The 7,690-nt window shown below is 43.3% G+C and overlaps 1 long non-coding RNA gene across 1 annotated transcript; it reads right to left on the reverse strand.

Moving 5' to 3' along the window:
• Positions 1 to 3,836: 3,836 nt before the first annotated feature.
• LOC139027251 (uncharacterized) lies at positions 3,837 to 4,499 on the reverse strand. The gene is made up of 3 exons (XR_011479311.1): positions 4,481 to 4,499; positions 4,254 to 4,378; positions 3,837 to 3,872 (listed from the first exon to the last, which is right to left on the reverse strand). It is a non-coding gene; the product is annotated as an uncharacterized lncRNA (long non-coding RNA).
• Positions 4,500 to 7,690: the final 3,191 nt, after the last annotated feature.

Genomic DNA, 7,690 nt, shown 5'->3' on the forward strand with positions numbered 1-7,690 from the left:
GGGTTTATTATGGAAGGTTTATTATGGGAAGGTTTATTATGGGGAGGTCTGTATTTATGGGAAGGTTTATTATGGGAGGTTTATTATGGGAAGGTTTATTATGGGAAGGTTTATTATGGAGGAGGTTTATTATGGGAAGGTTTATTATGGGGAGATTTATTATGGGGAGGTTTATTATGGAAGGTTTATTATGGGGAGGTTTATTATGGGAAGGTTTATTATGGGAAGGTTTATTATGGGAGGTTTATTATGGGAAGGGTTATTATGGGAGTTTTTAATTTGTGTGGAGGTTATTATGGGAGGTTTATTATGGGAGGTTTATTATGGGAAGGTTTATTAAGGGAGGTATTATGGGTAAGGTTTATTATGGGAAGGTTTATTATGGGGTTTATTATGGGAGGGTATTATAGGGGAGGTTTTATATGGAAGGTTTATTATGGGAGGTTATGATTATGGGAGGAGGTTATTATGGGAGGCTTTATATGGGGAAGGTTTATTTGGGGAGTTATATATGGGGAGGTTTTTATATGGGAAGGTTTTAATATGGAGAAGAGGGTTTATTATGGGAGGAGAGGTTTTATGGGAGAAGTTTATATGGAGTTTTGGGATTATTATGGAGAGGTTTATTATGGGAGAATTTAATATAATGGGGATTTTATTTATGGAAGGTTATTTGAGGTTGGTGGAGGGGTTTATTTATGGGAAGGGTTATTATGGAAGGTTTATTATGGGAAGTTATTATGGGAAGGTTTATTGGGGAAAATTTATTATGGGAAGGTTTATTATGGGAGGTGTATTATAGAGGGAGGTTTATTATGGGAGGTTTATTATGGGGAGGTTTTATTATTGGTAGATTTATTATGGGAAGGTTTATTATGGGAAAGTTTATTATGGGAGGTTTATTATGGGAAGATTTATTTTTGAAGGTTTATTTATGGAAGGTTATTATGGAAGGTTTACTTATGGGGGTTTATTATTGGGAAGATTTATTTATGGGGAGGTTTATTATGGGAAGATTTATTATGGGAGGTTATTATGGGAGGTTTACTTATGGGAAGGTTTATTATGGGGGAGGTTTATTATGGTAAGATTTATTATGGGAATGTTTATTACGAAGGTTTATTACGGGAACGATTTTATTTTGGGAAGGTTTATTATGGGAAGGTTTATTATGGGAAGGTTTATTATGGGAAGATTCTAGCTACATCATAGACTAGAGGCCTGCCTGGAAACTAATACTCATTCCAGCTTTGTAAGACCATTTTACACTTTATCTACACATTTAAATCTGTTGCTATTAAACATTTACATGCTAGTTTTACCGCTGTCTGAGTAAGTTTATAAAATATACTCTATATATCTGTCTTTGAGGTATAGTAAAGGCTTGCAGAGTGTCTCTTCTCTGGAAGTAAACACATGGCTTTCTGACTGAAAACACTGTTTCCTCCGATAGCATGGCTTCTCCGAGAGGGCCTGTGAGAGGACTGTAACACAGATAGATGAAAACGCTAAGTGTCGCCTGGGGCCACAGATGACTTTGATGGGACGGCATTCTCGCCACTGTCACAAGCTTACATCCTATATAGTGCACTACTTTAGACCAGAACCCTACATAGTGCACTACTTTAGACCAGAACCACCCTATGTAGTGCACTACTTTAGACCAGAACCCTACATAGTGCACTACTTTAGACCAGAACCACCCTATGTAGTGCACTACGTTTTGATCAGAGCCCTATGGGAAATAGGGTGCCATTTGGGATGCTGACACTACTCCAGGAAATGGAGATGCTGTGATTACAGTGTGTAGATACGTTATGTCTTCTGTTGTCTCCTTACCTCAACCAGAGTGCAAAGGTTAGGGAGAGGTCAGATCTATAGACTGACAAAGGGAGGGACTCAGAGGCCCTCAGTGAGGATTGGATAGGTGGAAGCAATATGYCAATATTTCCACCTGGTCAATCAGAAGACAAGATTAAGCTATTATTACAATGATACCTACCCAATCCTCTCAAATGTCCATGTGCCCACTGCCTTTAGGGCAGGTGTTCCCAACTACATTAATATAGGGCAGGGGATCCCAACTACATTAATATAGGGCAGGGGCCTCCAACTACATTAATATAGGGCAGGGGTTCCCAACTACATTAATATAGGGCAAGGGTCCCCAACTACATTAATATAGGGCAGGGGTCTCCAACTACATAACGAGAACAAACTGTTGAGGAAGGAATTCTCAGTGAATCTAAAAGGAAGCCAAACGACGATGTTAACACCGCCGTATCATCAGGAGATTTTTCCTCTCCTCTCACATGTTTTGTTCCTGTGTGACTAAGTTCAAAGTTTCTGCTACGTCAACATAAACTCCAAATTAAAGTCAAGATTAAAGACCAAATTAATGACTAATGCTTCCCCCATGCGTTTTCTCTTTACTAGTCCCAATTCATCCTGAGTTTTTCCTCACTCCTTCCCTGTGCAGTCCTGTCCATGTTGCAGTCTGTCCTTTGTGCAGTCTGTCCTGTTGCGTCTGTCCTGTCGTCTGTTCCTGTGCGGTTCTAGTCCTGTGCGGTCTTCCTGTGCAGTCTGTCCTGTTGCAGTCTTGTCCTGTGCGGTTCTGTCCTGGTGCGAGTCTGTTCCTGGCAGTCTGGCCTGTTGCATCGCAGTCTGTCCTGTGCAGTCTGTCCTGTGCGGTCTTGTCCTGTGCGGTTCTGTCCTGTGCGGTCTGTCCTGTGCCGTTCTTCCTGTGCGGGTTCTTGTTTCCTTGTGCAGATCTGTCCTTGGCAGTCTGTCCTGTCCGTCTTCCTGTCGGCTGTCCTGTGCGCGGTCTGTCCTGTCGTCTGTCCTGTGCGGTCCTGTCCTGTGCGGTTCGTGTCCTGTTGCGTTCTGTCCTGTGCGGTCTGTCCTGTGCAAGTTCTTCCTTGTGCGGTCTCTCTGTCCTGTTATGCAGTCTGTCCTGTGCAGTCGTGTTCCTGTGCCAGTCTTTCCTGGATTAATCAATTCTCTGTACCAGTCCACTCTGGCCAACTCAAGGTCAGTTTCAGGAGTAAAATTGAACTTTTTTTTTTAGTGACCTTTTGTGGACATTTTTTTTTTTTTTGTTAGAGCTGTTTAAAGGGGTTGAAGCGGGTTTTTACAGTAACACCTTCGGCGGGAGGTTCCTCAGAGTGTTCCTTTATAACAGATTACCAGTATAGATAGTATTTTTATTTATACCACACAGTTCTATAGGAATTCTTATAATGACTCCATTCTGGCCTCTTAATCTCTGTCTATGGTAGATAGAATATTTGTAGAGAATAAGCGTAGAGGACGTTGAACTTATCCTTTAAAAAATAGCTAACAAGGATGGTTCTGCCCTTCGGGGAACAAACTGTTATTCCCTGTACAAGCTACAGGTATTTACTGCCCTTCATTTTCTCCAGGCTGTTTTATAGAGTTACTAGCTGTAGGATAGAGCTGTAGGGCCCTTGTTAGGAGCTAGTTAACTGTCCTCGTGTTTTCCCAGGCCTGTTATTAGATTTAGCTAGCTGATAAGGAGTAGAGCTTGTAGGCCTTGTAGGAGCTTAGTTAACAGCCCTCATGTCTCCCAGGCTTTATAGAGTTAGCATAGCTAGTTAGGATAGAGCTGTAGGGCCTCGTAGGAGCTAGTTTAAACTGCCGCATTGTCTCCCAGGCTAGTTTATAGAGTTAGTTAGCTGTAGGATAGAGCTGTTAGGCCTTGTAGGAGACTATTAAACTGTCCTCATGTCTCCCAAGCCTTAGGTGTGATTACTCTACCAGTTAACTGTCCTCCTCATGTTCTCCCAGCCCTGTATGAGCTAATAATAAAACTCTATTTAACTGTCCTCCTCAGTCTCCCAGCCTGTATGAGGCTATAATAACTTCTAGTAACTGTCCTCCTCATGTCTCCCACACCTGTTATGGGGCTATAATAACGCTAGTTAACTTGTCCTCCTCATGATACTCCTCAGGCCTTATGGGCTATAATAAACTCCTAGATAACTGTCTCCTCATGTCACCCAGCTGTATGGGACTATTAATAACTCTAGTTAACTGTCCTCACTCATGTCTTCCCAGCGGGCTGTATGGGCATATAATAACTCTAGGAGGGTAACTGTCCTCTTCATGTCTCCCAGCCTGTATGAGCTATAATAAATCTAGTTACTGTCCTCCTCATGTCTCCCAGCCGTATGGAGCTGATAATAATCTAGTTAAACTGTCCCCCCTCATGGTCTCCCAGCCTGTTATGAGGCCTATAATAACTCTAGTTAACTGTCCCTCCTCATGTCTCCCAGCCTGTATGGGCATATAATAACTCTAGTTAACTTCCCTCCTCATGTCTCGCAGCCTGTATGGGGCTATCAATAACCTAGTTTAACTGCCTCCTCATCATGTCTCCCAGCTGTATGGCTATAATAACTAGAGTAAAACTGTCCTCCTCATGTCATCACCACCCTGTATGGTATAATAACTAGTTAACTGTCCTCCTCATGTCTCCCCAGCCTTTATGGGCAACTTAATAACTAGTTTTAACTGTCACTCCTCAGTCTACCCAGCCGTATGGCTATAATAAACTAGTTAACTGTCCTCCCTCATGTCTCCACCTGTATTGGCTATAAATGGAAACTAGTAACTTCCCCTTCTGTCTCCCAGCCTTGTATGAGCATATTAATAACTAGTTAACTGTCCCTCCTGCACTGTCGCCCAGATCCTGTATGGACTATAATAACTAGTTAACTGTCCTCCTTATGTTCCCAGCCTGTATGAGGACTATTAATAACTAGTTTAAACTTGTCCTCCTCATGTCTCCCCCGACTGGTGGCTTATAATAACTAGTAACTGTCCTCCTCATGTCTTCCCAGCCTGGAGGGCTATAATAACTAGAAACTGTCCTCCTCATGTCCAGACCATTGTGTTTATGCTCTAAGTCCGTCCTCCCTGTCATAGTTGCTTCCTGTCCTTCACCACCATGTCTCTGGAACTAGACCCTGTAATAAACACCTCACACACACCCTGTCTGTCAACAATACAGCGATCTGGTTACAGACTGCGTGTATTTTGGTTGTTCGGCTGTTTGGTGGTGTGGTGTGTACTTTGTGTACGTGTGTGGTGTGTGTGTGTGTGTGGTGTGTGTGTGTGTTGTTGTGTGTGTGTGTTGTGTGTGTGTAGCTGGTACGGGTGAATGCGTAGAGACATACTAAAAATCAGGGGGTGGCCAAACCCCAAACCACGTGCAAGGGTTTTTTGTTCCAACCCTGCCAGTAACACGCCTAAAGTGTTGTTGGAGACGAAGGCGTTTTTGAGACCTGTGTGTACCGTACAGCATCGACGCTGTCCTCAGACAGCCCTCCGTTGAATAACCTACCATGACTGTGTGTTACACGGAACTATCTCTCACGAATAAATCCTGCATCTCTTACGCAATTACACAAAGTTGATTCTAGTGTCTGCGATGACATGGGAACTCGTCTGGACACCCTCTGCCCTGATGAGGTGTATGAAGCAAGGCAGTTAAGACACCGTCTCTACTCTCATCCTTCACATCCCCCCTTTTTGAAGAAGTCTTACGTGTTGACGACACCAGCTCACTGCCACACTGTGGTTTCAGTGACCTAAGAGATTCAACTCAGGAGATATTGGGCTTGGGAGTTCACAATGAAAGTGAAAAGGAACAGTATGATTGTTGTCTCTTCTCTCTCTCTAGTTTTCCACTGGTTATTTTGTGTCATCGCCATTCAAAAGATAAGACCTAGTTTTGATAGCGACTACTTCCATGGTCTTACAGTGTGAAAAACCAAAACATAATTATTTCAAGGAGAGAGTGCAATTCTGTTTGAGTGGAAGGCTATTGTTAGTGTGTGTTGTATTCGTGTGTGTGTGTGTGTGTGTGTGTGTGTGGTGTGTGTGTGTGTGTGTGTGTGGTGTGTGTGTGTGTGGGTGTGTGTGTGTGTGTGTGTGTTTTTGTTTCTGCGTTTTGTCTTCATTGTGTCCAATTCATTTCAAAGCTATCAAAGAGGCCTTCCATAGCAGGCAGAAGATTCAACCTGCATTGAATTTCAGAGTAAAGTTGATGTTTTTATTTTGTGCAGGTCACAGTTAAAAAAAGAAATAAAAACGTGTTGTTTATAATCTGAGATGAAGATGAAAATCTCTCTCCTATCGCCATTTCAAATAAATTAACTGTTAAAAAAAAATGTTTTTAAATTAAGGTGTAGTATTTAGAATATCGAAATATCCTGTTTCTTTCCTGGCTGATTCTAGCTAACGTTAAGTACCACAACCTTAAATGAAAACAATATAACAAATCGGGAAAGCCTATTCTCAAGAGCACACCGAACAGTACATTGTATACTATGAAATATCGCCATCAAGAACAAGCATTCTTTTTTTTCTTTGCTGGTTGAAAGGATTTGCTCTTCCAATATCGCTAGTATATAGGGTACATGATGCATAGGAAGACAGATACAAAAAAAAAAATCGAGGCAACAGACAGAGCATGTGAAAGGAGGCGGTGCTAGTAAAAGAGTAACGTGTGCAATAAAGTGGAAATGGCAGGCGGGGGGGGGGTCCCAATTAGACCAGAGCCAATCAGTGAACCCTTACGACCAAAATAACGAAATCAGAGTTACTGCCTTGGGGTTGTGCGTATGTCCCATGAATCAAGGTTTAGGTGAACGTTTAGAACAAGGGACAGGCGGCAATCAGTTCTTTGAAGAGTTCCTTCTACCACCAACCGTTCAGTCATGGTTAAAAACTCAGCTGTGACTGGATGCGGGCTTAAGAGGATTCCAGTCTAAAAACCACCATCTGATAAAAAAAAAATATTAAAAAATCCGCCTATTTCCATCGCAATCTGTGTGGCTGAGACCATTCACACAGGGCACCGGTTGTCAAACCCAAAACCCTTGTTGGGAAAAAAGCCTAAAATACAGACTGAAAGATCCGTCCTGTCTGTGGGTGTTGTCTTGTCTTTGTCTTGTGGGGGGTGGGTGGTCAATCAGGCCATGGAGGCAGAGCCTGAAGTGCTGTTGCGACGCCCAGGTGTATTTTTTAAGTGCGAGTTAGCTGGGCTGCAGGGTGGGGCTGGTGGGCTTAGGGGGCCTGGACGAGTCGGAGCGGCCGTTGTAGTCGCTGAGGGATCCGGGGTGTTACTCCGACACGCCCATTCCTCCGCCAATCCAACTCCTCCCACCCTCCTTCCTCCGCCCACACCCGTAACGGCCGTTTCAACGATGGCGGGCTGGAACTCAAGGAAAAAACATGGCGGCGAGCTTTGCTTCATCAGGTGGTCGCTACGCATGAAGCGCTTGTGAGCAGAGCGGGCAAGCTGGAACTCTTCTCCCCCGTTTGTGGTGCGGTAGTAAGGCCAGCTCTGATGCCAACGGCGCAAACTTCTTGGTACAGTCAGTACAGGTGCACGGGAAGGCGGAGGCTCTCTGAAGAAACACACAAGAGAGTAGAGAGAGAGAGAGGAGAGAAAGAAGGGAGCGAGAGAGAGAGGAGAATTAGTTTACTGTTCATTTTTATTGTTTTATTTCACTTTTGTTTATTATCTACCTCACTTTGCTTTGGCAAGTGTTAACATTAGTTTCCCATGCCAATAAGCCCTTAAATTGAATTGTATTGAGAGAGAGAGAAGAGAGAGAGACAGAGAGAGATAGAGAGAGAGAAGACAGAGAAGAGAAGGAGA

This window comes from Salvelinus sp. IW2-2015, unplaced genomic scaffold, assembly GCF_002910315.2.
Source record: "Salvelinus sp. IW2-2015 unplaced genomic scaffold, ASM291031v2 Un_scaffold8751, whole genome shotgun sequence".
NCBI lineage: Eukaryota > Metazoa > Chordata > Actinopteri > Salmoniformes > Salmonidae > Salvelinus > Salvelinus sp. IW2-2015.